Below are 13,231 nucleotides of genomic sequence, written 5' to 3' on the forward strand. Positions count from 1 at the left end.
ATCGCGCCGGAGCCTAGGAATCACAGCTGCTACACTAGCAATCTTAGGGATTGCAGCCAGGCAGGTTTGGCTGGGATTGTATGCGATATACTTTATCCTATGCCAAAAGGACCGCAAACAATGTATCTAATGCGGTCCTGCATCACAGGAAGGTCCCAGGCAGCTCAAGGGGGAATTGGGCGTGACTTCTACAAAGGGGAGAAGTCGCCATAATGTACGAGGCCTTAAATTCATCAATTTAAAAAAAAAAAAAATTCTAGAGCTATAGGTTATTGCCAATAATGATGTGGAATGTGCATGCAAAACTAAGAAACTCTCAGATGCGTTAGCTTTGCGTGCACCCTATGAGAGGACAGGGCAGGCAGCCGCTAAACCGCCTCATTTCACTGTGAAGGCCCAGCGTTTTCATGGGAACACACCTGAAACGCTGGGCGTTCCCATGGGTGCGTCTATCGTGCAGTTCGCCTTGCCCGTTCACACCCGGCCTCTGCACATGTGCATAAATGCGTGTGCGCATGCACAGAACATTGCTTCCCTGTGCAAATTAACGGGGGAACGAGCCAACCAGAAAAACCTCCTAAGGGCGGTATGTACTAAAAGGAAAATGCGGTAAAACGGGGGTTTTACCGCATTTTTCTATGTACCATTAGCTGTCCGCCCCATCTCCACCTGGCATGGTATCCCTCTGGCTGGCGATACCCTATAGAAGCCTATGGGCTTCTATCGACGCCCGCGCGACCCCCCCCCCCTTCCGTCCTCCATCGATCTCCTCCTCCCCCAGCAGGTGTCACAGCCAGGAGGACATCCAGCTGCAGGGGGAGGAGGAGACGCAGAATTGTCAAATCTTCACAGATAGAAAAAGGGTTGTAAAAAAAAATAAAAAACACTTCACAGATTAAGCAAGAACGTTATGTAACAGGAAGGTTACAGATTTCTACTTCAATGGTAACAGATTGTAAACAGGGTCCTCCTACCTCTATGTCGGTTTGTTTCTACCCAGTTTGTTTTATCAGTGCTGTTTCCCACTGTAAAGTGCAACAGAATATGCTGAGCTATATAAGAAACAAAAAAAAAAAAATATTTAAATGAAAACTCTGTAACAGTAGCAATAGGTTTTCGGTTCCCAAACTGTGTGCCGTGGCACCCAGGGGTGCCCTGGATTGGTAGCAAATTGTGAAAAAAATACAAGTGAATCCTGTCCATTATCACATAATTAATCCGAAGAATGAAATATAAACACTGTTTACTTAAGTTAAATATCTCTTTCTTATTTTCTCAATGAGAAACTTTTGGCCTTGGGGTAACGTGAAGAGAATACTTATATTCAGCTGCGCTGTGTAACACTGCTGCCATGGTTTATTCCGTCACTAAAAAATTAAACATAGGTTTGGAAAATCATCTACAAAAACATACACTAACCAAACTTGTGAGTTAATAAACACTACAACAAATAAGCAAAAATTGCTTATTTGCTACCAAAGAAAATAGAAGGATCAAACATATGATATAAAGATAGATTGATGTGGCGGTACTCACAAGCCTGTTACTGCGAATCCAGATGTTATGTCAAACCTGCAAGCGCATTATGCATTATGACAGGGGATTCCAATCTTTTTTGAATCACGGCACCCTAGAGTATCAAAATATTTTCATGGCACCCCCAAGGCCCCAAAAAATGAATTAGATTTATAGTTTTATATGCGATTCTTTGGGTCAGTTATGTGGTAAAGGGCATGATTTGCTTCTGTTTGTACACATTTTATGAATTGGCAGCCACCAGCACTGGTTCTGCTCATAAACCCAGGGCACCCCTTCATGTGTCCTGAGGCACCCCAGGAAGCCACGGCACAAAGTTTGGGAACCTCTGCATTATGACATTATACAAATCATCACCCAGTTGTGCAGGGTAAGGTTCAAGTCCTTGCACCGAGACACAGGTTTTGAAGTCAAACAATCACTGCATAAACCCCTGAAGCCCATTACTAGAGGTATTTATTTATTAACAATTTCTTATATAGCGCACACATATTCTGCAGTGCTTTACAGAGAATAGCTGAACATTCACATCAGTCCCTGCCCCAGTGGAGCTTACAATCTATATTCCCTACCACATTCTAGGGTTACTTTTGTTGGGAGCCAATTAGCCTACCAGTATATTTTTGTATTGTGGGAGGAAACCTACGCAAGTACGGGGAGAATACACAAACTCTGCACAGGTAGAGCCGGGATGCAGTTACAATCCCGGCGGTCGGGATCCCGGCGTTCAGAATCCCGACCGCCGAAATGCCGACACTTTCTCCCTCCTGGGGTGTCCACGACACCCCTGGAGGGAGAATAAATTAGTGTGCCGAGCGTAGCGATGCACCGGGCCCGCTGCGTGGCGAGCGCAGCGGGCCCGCTGCGTGGCGAGCGCAGCGAGCCCGCAAGGGGGGCGATCCACGTCCCCCCCCTTGTCGGCATTTTGGCTGTCGGGATTCCGGCGTCGGGATTCTGAACGCCGGGATTCTGAACGCCGGGATTCAATACTGAATCCGTAGAGCCATGGTGGGAATCGGACCCATGACCTCAGTGCTGTGAGGCAGTAATGCTAACCATTACACCATCTGCACTAAGGCAGAAGTGGGATCTGCACTTTCTGTTCATATAACTAGACAAAGTCTCACAAAAAATTCCAAAAAAGGTTAGGCAAGAATGTTACATAGAAAAACATATTTCAGAAGATACCCCCAAATCAGAGATTATTATATGCAATAATAATATATGGGAAACATTGAAGGGTACTTGTGTATTATCACGGCGCCCATCGCATTGCATACCATAAGGCTTAATATGGTATGCAATGAGATGCGATGCGATGGGACCCGATCTTATACAATTTAAAATTGTATACCATTGTATATGGCATACAATGAGATGAGATACGATTTTAAATTGTATAAGCACACTAATGGTTGCTTTCAATGTTAATTGGCCTCCATATAAGATTTTTAATTGTATAAGCACCCTAATGGGTGCTTACAATGTTAAATGCACCCCCACTATCAACGCCAACCCGAAGCGTGGCGAGCGCAGCGAGCCCGCGAGGGGCGGCGGTACGCTTCCTCTGACCTTTTCATACCCCCACTATCCATGTCCGCGTGGAGTTCAATGTATATAGTATGGCGAGCGCAGCGAGCCACCGAGCCCCGCGAGGGGACGCGTAATACATGTAAAGTAAAACGCGGCCGCTCGCCTCACTATATAAAATCAACTCCACGCCGACATGGATAGTGGGGGTATGAAAAGGTCGGAGGACGCGTACCGCCGCCGCTCGCCACGCTTCGGGTTGGCGCTGATAGTGGTGGTGGCATGGGGGTGCATTTAACATTGTAAGCACCCATTAGGGTGCTTATACAATTAAAAATATTATAGGGGGGCCAATTAACATTGAAAGCACCCATTAGTGTGCTTATACAATTTAAAATCGTATCTCATCGTATGCCATATACAATTGTATACAATTTTAAACTGTATAGGATGCCATAAGATGGAAATCGTGGGCGCCGTGCTAATACACAAGTACCCATTGAAGTCTATATCCAGATGATGTTTGCACACTTCAGCCTAATGTGTCCACCACCCCCCAATACACTGCCTCAGTTGTCCTCCTCTCATCTGTGCTGCCTCGCCCTGCCACTTAGAATGGAATGGGGTGGTAACCTCTTAAGAGGTGTGGTGTTGGGCTTTAACATCATAGCCCAGGACCCCATCTATACCAATTACAAACATGGTGGAGCATCAACCAGCAGTTTCACAAGATGCTACCTTATAACCTCTTCAAGTAGTGTCTGGCACTCAGTGCAGGTTTGCTGTGGTGACAATACTGAGAAAGGGACACTAATTTAAGTCATTTATGTGCTCCAGAGAGATACCAAGATTCACCTAGTGTTAGCAATGAACACTTTAACCCTAGTTAGGAAATGAACACTTAACATGATGGCAGTATTTTGTAGTCAATTACATAGCAAAGATTGAAAACTACAACACCACGTCTATAACAGGGCAGCCATCAGAAATCACAGTATAAATGAATAAGGCAGGGCCCCCAAACCTCTTCCCAAAGGCCTGACAGACAGACAGACGCGGTATTCTGTTCTGGTACCTGGAGAAAGTGCATGTAATGAACCTCACTGCAAAGTCCAGGCCACTAAGACCTGGGGCATCCCTACAGATCTCACATATGCCGCTAACATGCCAAATGTACATACTCATGTAATGGAATTATACATGATAAAAATCACAATCATGTATGCCACTGGGTCCTCCTGTCACCCAGGGCATAGTGGCAGCCCTGAGCTTCATATTGCATATACTGTAGTCTAGAGAAACAATAATCAATAGACACAATAATAAACATTTAACTACAAATGTAAAAATAACAACAAAATCACACAAACAACAACAACCCTTCATTATCGCTGGTACACCACACACTGACTTCCAACAGGATTGGACAATATGAGTTAGCTGAGAAATCAACAACATAAATAATACACATATACCACAAATGTGTCACTTAGAAGGTATCCCTAAATTACCATGTAACCATATGTTGACACTATGCAAACACAATACAAAAATCAGCCATACGCCATAAAGCAGCACCATTTCTTTAAATAAATCACACACAAAAGGTTTTAAACACAATTTAAAATCAACTTTTTGGATTATGACCCTCAAAAAACCTGATGCAATCCAGAAGGTGGCATTAGGGGCTACCATCGCACAATCTGCCTTCACCAGCCCCATGTGGTACTTCTTGGGGTAGGAGAACTGGTACTTGTGTATTTTGGCGGCGCCCATCGCATCGCATACCATAACACATACGATGGTATGCGATGCGACGCGATATCGTACGATAGTGCACGATGGCATACAATTTTGAAATTGTATGCCATTGTACATGGCATACGATGCCATACGATGCGATGCGATTAAACATTGTATAAGCACCCTAATGGGTGCTTATACAATGTTAAGCACCCAAATGGGTGCTTACAATGTTAAATGCACCCCCACGCCACCCCCCACTATAAACGTGAACCCGAAGCGTGGCGAGCGCAGCGAGCCCGCGAGGGGCGGCGGTACGCGTCCTACGACCTTTTCATACCCCCACTATCCACGTCGGCGTGGAGTTGAGAATAGAATAGTGTGGCGAGCGCAGCGAGCCACCGAGCCCGAAGCGTGGCGAGCGCAGCGAGCCCCGCGAGGGGACGCGGATACCTTCACAGGTAAACGCGTCCCCTCGCGGGCTTCACAGGTGTCCGCGTCGCCACGGACACCTGTGAAGCCCGCGAGGGGACGCGTATAACTGTGAAGGTATCCGCGTGCGCTCGCCACGCTTCGGGCTCGGTGGCTCGCTGCGCTCGCCACACTATTCTATTCTCAACTCCACGCCGACGTGGATAGTGGGGGTATGAAAAGGTCGTAGGACGCGTACCGCCGCCCCTCGCGGGCTCGCTGCGCTCGCCACGCTTCGGGTTCACGTTTATAGTGGGGGGTGGCGTGGGGGTGCATTTAACATTGTAAGCACCCATTTGGGTGCTCAAAAGCACCCTTTAGGGTGCTTATACGATTTTTGGTCGTATAGGGGGTCAAAATCGCATCGCATCGCATGCCATCGGGTGCATGGCATGCGATGCGATGCGATCTGTTCGTCGTACGACGGACATCGGGGGCGCCGCCAAAATACACAAGTACCAAAAAACTTTAGAAATAAGTGAACTATCAAACATACTCAACACGCCCAACACCTTAAATAAATAACCAATATAAAAAAAGACACAAAGAAGGATGTCCACCACCACACACATACACACTTATATAAGCTTTAAAAAATGCTGTTACAAAAGGCAGAACTAATTAAACATAAAACAAACTTGAGTCATCTCTGCAATGCTGTACCCAATATATATACACGGCCACTACAGCACATACATACGGCTGCCCAATGGGTCAGCTCGGACTCTGCCGCCGTACCCCGTCCCTTTACCTTGCGGACGCCAGACTGCAGCAGGTGCCGCTATGTAGCCGGCAGGAGGCTCCCCAGTGCCCCGATCAGTCCTGATCATATGCGGCTGTAAGATCCGTGCGGTGCTGCTGAGGTGGTTCCCATCAATGCCAGTGCAGAGACTAGTGCTGCATGCGCTGCAACCCGGCTGCCGGGCCCTTCCCACTGTACTCCGGGTGATTATGGCTTCCCCCGGCCAGGGCTTAGCCTGCTGGACTGGATGTGCGGCTTTGCGATGGTCTGGCGGCTCTTCCCAGCAGTGATCCTGCAGCCAGCTGACTGTGCGAGACCCTCGCCAGGTGGGGGCGGGCGGGAGGCGGGGAGGAGGGCAACTTCTTAAAGCAGCATCTGTCCCATCGTGCGGGGACTATCAGACACTCCGTGGTCACTGTACACACAAATCGATGCTGCTGCTGCTCTGTGTACGGGTGTCACTCATCATCGATCAGACCCTAGCTGTGCTGCAGCCACAATGTCACAGTGCTGCCATCATAGTGCCCGTGACATTAGGCTTGCTCCCAAGTGCCTGGATCTGAATCTTTCATAAAACATTTTATATATACTTAAATCTATGCATGTGACACAACATACTATAGCTACAGACATCAGACTGATACATTTGTGTTTCCCTATTTCTTATATAAATGTTCTTTACGGCACTTTGAAGTTTAACTGTTTGCATGCCTGAATCATTTATCTGGGGGAACTGCCATGTAGATTGCTCTGGTGCCTGTGGCAAAGTATCCTCAGTTCAAGGAGCGCCTCCCAGTGGCCACTTTCAGTTAGTGTTAGGCTTTCTTATCACTAACAAGTTATTTATTTCTATTTTCTGACCATGATGTTGTAACATTGGGTCGACTTGGGTCAACCACTGAAGATCGACATGGATGGAAGGTTGGCACAATCATTATGTCAACAATGGCTAGGTTGACAGTCATAAGGTCAACATGGGTTTTTCACTTTTTTTGTCCCGAATGTCAACATGGACACTGTATCGGTGCATCGTGTCCACTCGCCATGCTTCAGGCACGGTCTATTTTACAGGAAAAAAGGGGGTGTTTAAGCTCCAGTCTATTTTACCTACTGGATGGTAAACCCCATGTGGACCATTTGACTGTCGACCTAGCCATTATCAACCTAATGCTTGTTTCGACCTTTCATCCATGTCGACCGTAGCCATGTAGACCTATATCAGGTGCGATCTAAGCCATGTGGGCCTTCAGTGGTCGACCCAATGTATACTGCAAAGATGAGATGTTTGTACAATATCAGTTGTTACTGTGACATGAGATGATAGATTTTTCTTATCATCCCTGTGTAATTTGGCGTGCCGTAGGAGCGTTCTTGGACACAGCTTCAGTGGCCACTGCTGCATAGAAACATATCCGTTTTCAGATGCAGCAGCGGATCAGAGAAGCCGACAGGAGGCGTCTATTTATCCAAGACTGCTACATTAGCACATTCTAGCACAGCCGCTGCATACAGCGATGCAGCGGCTGTGCTACCGCCTCCATCTCGCAGGGTGGCAGAAAAAGAATGAATCACGTCTGGCGTGCTCACATCATTTGTCACCACATCAGACCGGTGTCCATTGAAAGGTCTACAGTGTCTAGGTAGACAGTTAATAGGTCAACACCAAAATGTCAACATGTTTCAGGTCAACCCAGACAAAAGGTCGACATGCAATAGGTTGACACGGTCAAAGCGAAGGGTCAACATGGAAAAGATCAACACATAAAGAGGTAGACATGAGTTTTCACAATTTGTGGGTGTCAATGTGGACATCTGTCGACATGAATCCCCACTTAGCGTAGCATGTACCCTTGCACGGCTTACTTTGCTTGCCATGCTGCATTCCCAGTTGTAAACTACGTGGATGGTAAAGTATGAAAAGTCCAAAAAAATGAAAAATAATTTTTTTTGAAAAAAATATCATCCTTTATGTGTGTTGAATCTTTTCATGTCGAGCTTTTACTTGTGTCGACCATTTTCCAATGTCCATTTATTGCCTGTTGAACCTTTTCTTAATGTCGACCTAGTGCATGTCATAATTTTATCTGTGTTGACATATTGCATGTCAACCTTTTGACTGTCTACCTAGATACTGTAAAACTTTCAACCACTTCCCAATATGGTAGTCTCAGCAGGTGGCAAGAGTGCTAAAAGAGCATCTAAAATTTAATTTACACTATCATAGCCCCTAAAGCCACCAGACCCTTATTCATACACTAGAAAACTTCCTATACATAACTGTGTTTGTGCATGAGCGTGTGTGTGTGTGTGTGTGTGTGTGTGCTATTTATCCCCAGCATATTGAGGTTTGATATTGCTAAGGCATTTCAGTGTTATAGATCGCAGGTGGAAGGGTGAGAGCGCGCGCCAGTGTGATAGAACGCAGGTTGTCGGGTAAGAAAATGCATAAGTGTAATAGAGCACAGGCTGCGGAGCGAGGGAGTGCCAGTGTGATAGAAAACAGTCCATGGGTTAAGGAAGTGTGTCAGTGTAATAGAGCACAAGCTGTGGGGTAAGGGAACGCACCAGTGTGATAGAGCAGGAGCCGCAGGGTGAGGAAGCGCATAAGTGTTTTAGAGCACAGGCCACAGGGAGGTTTGCGTCAGTGTTATAGAGGGCAGGCCGTAGGCTGAGGGTTTGTGTCAGTGTTATAGAGCACAGGCTGCATGGTGAGGGAGTGCCTCAGAGCAATAGAGCTCAGGCCGAGGGAGTTCATCAATGGCCACCTGGTGAGGGAGAACATCAGTGTGATAAAACGCAGACCGGGAGGTGAGGGAGTGCGTCATGAAACGCTGGGCGATCCCATATGCTAATGGTGCTGGCTGACGCCGCCTGTTGTAAAGGAGCGCTCAGCATCCTGTCTAGCCCACAGGCTGCCTTGTGCCCCTGCAGCCACCGTAGCTAGCACAGGGTAGCCCCAGCGTCCCTATTCGCTGTCACTACACTGAGTGACAGCGTGCACAGCCACACAGCAGGGCAGCATCCCCTGACCCCTGCTGTTACAGCTTCCTCCTCTGAACTTGGAAGCGCGAGTGCTGGAAAGTGAGAGCCTGCGTCCTCCCATGCGTATAGAGCCTGCATCCAGTGCACCGGAGTGTGTAATCAGGGAGTCCTGTCATATCCCCACTGCCGGCGAGTCCTGTATACGGAGGGATCCATTAATCACACCACCCCCCCCCCCCCCCCCCCCCCCGAAGGGCTAGAGGGAGAGAGAGTCCGGTCCAGACTTCCCAAGTGTAGATCAGTCTGGACGCTCAGGGCTGCCGCCATTACCCCATAAGCTGCAAGGAACAGATAAGTAGACAACTGCATCATACACCTGCTGAATATCGCCTGTATGAGATAGTGGGCCAGATGTACTAAGCTTGAAAAGTGATAAAATGGAGAGTGATAAACAACTAGCCAATCAGCAACTACTTGCTATGTCACAGGCTGTGTTTGAAAAATGACAGGTAGGAGCTGATTGGTTGGAGGTTTTTCACTTTCCATTTTATCACTTTTCAAGGCTTAGTACATCTCACCCAGTATCTGTGACTGTGATCCATGCACCAGTTATATCATAAAGTTAACCTCTGCAGTACCGTTGTACATTGTGTGCATATCATTTAGAATAAACCTTAAGCTGGTTAAGTCTTCTGAATTGTGTCGTCTAACAACCACAAGCACCATTGCCAGATACTCTGTCAATACCCCCGCCCTACCAGGGCAGACGATAGGGGGGGTCAAGGGGGACACGTGTGACGGGCCCCAGAGATCTGAAGGGCCCCAGAGTTTCCATACCCCGGCACGGCCACTGCCTGTACTAGCTGGCCTGTCAGTGACCCTTACAGCCCTACCGTCTACTGTGCACCATCTGTTTTTGGCTATCTGACTGACACACTGTGTGCCACTGCCGTCTACTGTGTGTGCACGCTGCCACTCGGCGCACAGAGCCATCTACTCTGTGTGTGCGCACGGCCTGGGGCCACAGCCGTACCCACCACTGGTGCTATGGCCTCAGTCTCTGGCTCCTGTACTTGTACTGCGCATGCGCAGGTCGTCTGTTCCGCACTCTGTGAAAGACCTGCCCTGCCTGCTTGTAGTGCTCAGCATTCTTTTGTGAAAGTGACAGGCCAGCAGCAGCCGGAGCCAGCAGCAGCCGGAGCCAGCAGGAAGCAGCAGCCAGGAGCCAAGCCAGCAGGACAGAACGAGAGAAGTCCGCACCTGAAAGCCGGATCTGGAGCAGCAAAAGGTTAAATGAGGCTCATGCAGAAGAGCGTTGTGTGGATTTGGGAATAGGTGGGGGGGGGGGGGGGGGCAGAAATATCATTGTACAGGGCCCCAAGATTTCTGTTGCCGGCCCTGCGCCCTACTCTGCTCCCCGCCTGCTGTGTAGGGTGCGTGCACTTGGCGAACCAAAAGTTTGCCATGGGTGCACGCACCCTGCGTTTGCACATATGCAGAAACGCACCTGCACATGTGCAGACGGTCAACATCAGTCCTCCATGCGAATGCACGGAGGACCAGAAGGATTTGAAAAAGGTCCAAAGTCAAATCCGTAAGAGACCCCTAGCTAACGAACAGCCAAAGGCTCTAAGGTCCAACCCAGGGGGGGAAACAACTATGTGCTAAAAAGGATATATACAGAGAGGACTTAATGGGGGATTTCCTAAGGGACTTCCAGGAATGCAGAGTAGGCCCTATAGTGGGGTGATTAAGACTAGGAGGGTTAGGGAACCATGGAGCCAAGGACATAGGCATAGATATCTCCTGTTGTTCAATGTAGACCCACCACTCAAGGACTCTAGTTAGTAAGCAGGCATGATAGTATCCCTGGATATTGGGGAGCCGAATACCTTTCCTAGGTGTTGTCCTATGTATTAAATCTAGCCTTTGGTGTGGTCTTTTTCCACCCCATAGAAAATCCCGGATGATGGCCTGAAGGATTTTAATGGGGAAGGTTTGCAGGAGATACAAGATCCTAGGATCCGTTGATTTACATTGGAACATCTCCCGCCGCCCCAGCCACCGCCCGCAATGTTGGCTGCGTGCACCCGGCGAATAATCTGTTCGCCATTGCCGCACGCACCTGCGTCTGCACATGCGTACACCATCGGACCCCATGCAAACGAAGGAGTCCGCACAAACGGACCTGAATAAGATCCTTTATACCATATAGACTCAGAGGATACATAATACATTCACCAGAACTAATGTTTATTATTACTGGTATAATAGAAGTTCTAACATAAAATTTGCACAACAAAACACAAATGTAAATCTGTATATAACTACTCAAAATTGTTCTGGTCTAGAATGCAGCAGAGGCGGACTTGTGGGAATTTGTGTAGCTCGGAAAAGAATAAATAATAAAATCCCATGCAATAAAATGTAAAGTCAGGGTGAGTGGAGTGTATGACCCCTAATCCCAGGAAGTATTACAATGCCATTTTCACCCTTGAACTCTCTGCTTATATACCAGGACAAAGGGGTCATCTGCAGTAATGTTTTGATCACAGCATTTGTAAGCCCTGGAATTTGTTTTTCTTATCTGCCCTATCCACACCTGACAAGAGAAACCAGAAGCTCTCTTTTCCCAGAGTCCACAAAAATGTGAAGACTTTATTTGAAAGGAAAACCAGATAAGGCATATAAATCTCTAATGACTTCTGCGCAAGTAAAATGTAAAGATTTTGCTTTGTTGTGGACACATTCTAAATCAGAAGAGGCTGTACTGGTAATGGTGTATACTCTCTATTATTAATGAACTTTATTTATAGGGTGCCACAAGTGGTCCGTAGCACCGCAGAGATGGCAAAATAATAATACAGTACCAGTGGCGTAAGTTCCTCACAGTTGCCCAGAGGCAAGATATATACTGGTGCCCCCCCCCCCCCCCCCCCCCCACACACACACACACACCCACACACACCCACACACAACCTTATATAATATGTGTCTGTTCTATGAAATATTTGTGTTTTACATACACACACACACATATATATAGAGAGAGAGAAAGCGATTACTATAGGGCGCTAGGCGGCCAATAGTAATCATCCTGAGAAGAGGCGCAGAGTATGAAATATCTCTGCACGTCTTCTCAGTCCGATGCGGAGAGTGCAGGAAGCGCCGGCAGCTTGAAGAATACCTGGACTACGGCGGATCAAGAGAAGACATCTTCACCACAGGACCAGGTGAGTAGAATTTCCTTCCACAGCTCCGCTATGACACCGCCATGGACCTGGAGGACGACACGGACAGTCGACATGGACATGGAGGACGACACCAGGACAGAGGGTTACCTACGGGCTCAAGATAGGTAAGTATCAGTATGTGTGTAATGGATGTATTAAAGTTTTATTTTTCTAATGTGTCAGTGTGTATTTATTGTACTATTTTTATTACTGTGGAACTACAAGTGCCAGCGGGCCCTTTAATGTCCCACAGGCTGGGACTTGTGGTTCTCCAAGTCCCAGCTTGCGGGGGAGGCTTGCTGGGACTCATAGTTCCACAGTTTTAAACAAAAGTTTTTCATCTATTTTTTTACACTGAAATCAGCCCGGTGGCCACCGCACAGGGCCACCGGGGACAGCACTAGGCTTCAGCCTGGTCAGGTAAGTCCTGGAGGGGGGGATCCCTTTATTGGGGGGGTCCCCACTCCCCCAGGGCCCCTGGCCAGGCTGACTGGTCAGTAGGGTGATGTTTTGGCCTCGGGACCTTATATAATAAGTGTCCCCCGGCTGTGACATTACCCTGCTGGTTGGTTTGGCCTAGGGCTGGTTCTTAAAATACGGGGGACCCCTAGTCATTTTGTCCCCCATATTTTGGGAACCAGCCCCGGACCTGGAGCCTGGGGCTGGTTGTAAAAAATCGGGGAACCCCTATTTGTCGGGTTCCCTGATTTTTTATTACCGGCCCCGGCTCCTTCAGCCTGGTGCTGGTTATGGCTGTGGGGGGGACCCCACGCCGTTTTTTTTTTTAAATATTTATTTATTTTTCTATTTTTATACACTAAAGCCTGCACGGATCTGACTGATCCGTGTAGGCTTAAAGCAAATACGACAGGGAAATCAAGGTGTATTTTCCTGCCGTATTTTCGTGGCTGTTTCACGCCAATTAGCAGCCGTATTATCAATGGTGAATGGTGATTCATGTCGTATTCTATCGATGATGTAGACATTCGTATTT

General features: G+C 47.6%; 1 protein-coding gene across 6 annotated transcripts in view; it reads right to left on the minus strand.

The window, feature by feature from the left end:
* Nucleotides 1-6,538, minus strand: part of GREB1L (GREB1 like retinoic acid receptor coactivator) — a 112,331-nt gene extending 105,793 nt beyond the window's left edge. For 4 of the 6 annotated variants that reach the window (XM_083187541.1, XM_083187535.1, XM_083187538.1 and 1 more), the window contains exon 1: nt 6,032-6,538. The gene's annotated coding sequence lies outside the window, so the exon portion shown is untranslated. Of the gene's footprint in view, nt 1-974; nt 1,053-6,029 lie in introns of all 6 variants that reach the window. The other 2 variants (XM_083187539.1, XM_083187537.1) reach the window with 2 other exon arrangements.
* Nucleotides 6,539-13,231: the final 6,693 nt, after the last annotated feature.

This window comes from Crinia signifera, chromosome 5, assembly GCF_055691185.1.
Source record: "Crinia signifera chromosome 5, ASM5569118v1, whole genome shotgun sequence".
Taxonomy (NCBI): Eukaryota; Metazoa; Chordata; class Amphibia; order Anura; family Myobatrachidae; genus Crinia; species Crinia signifera.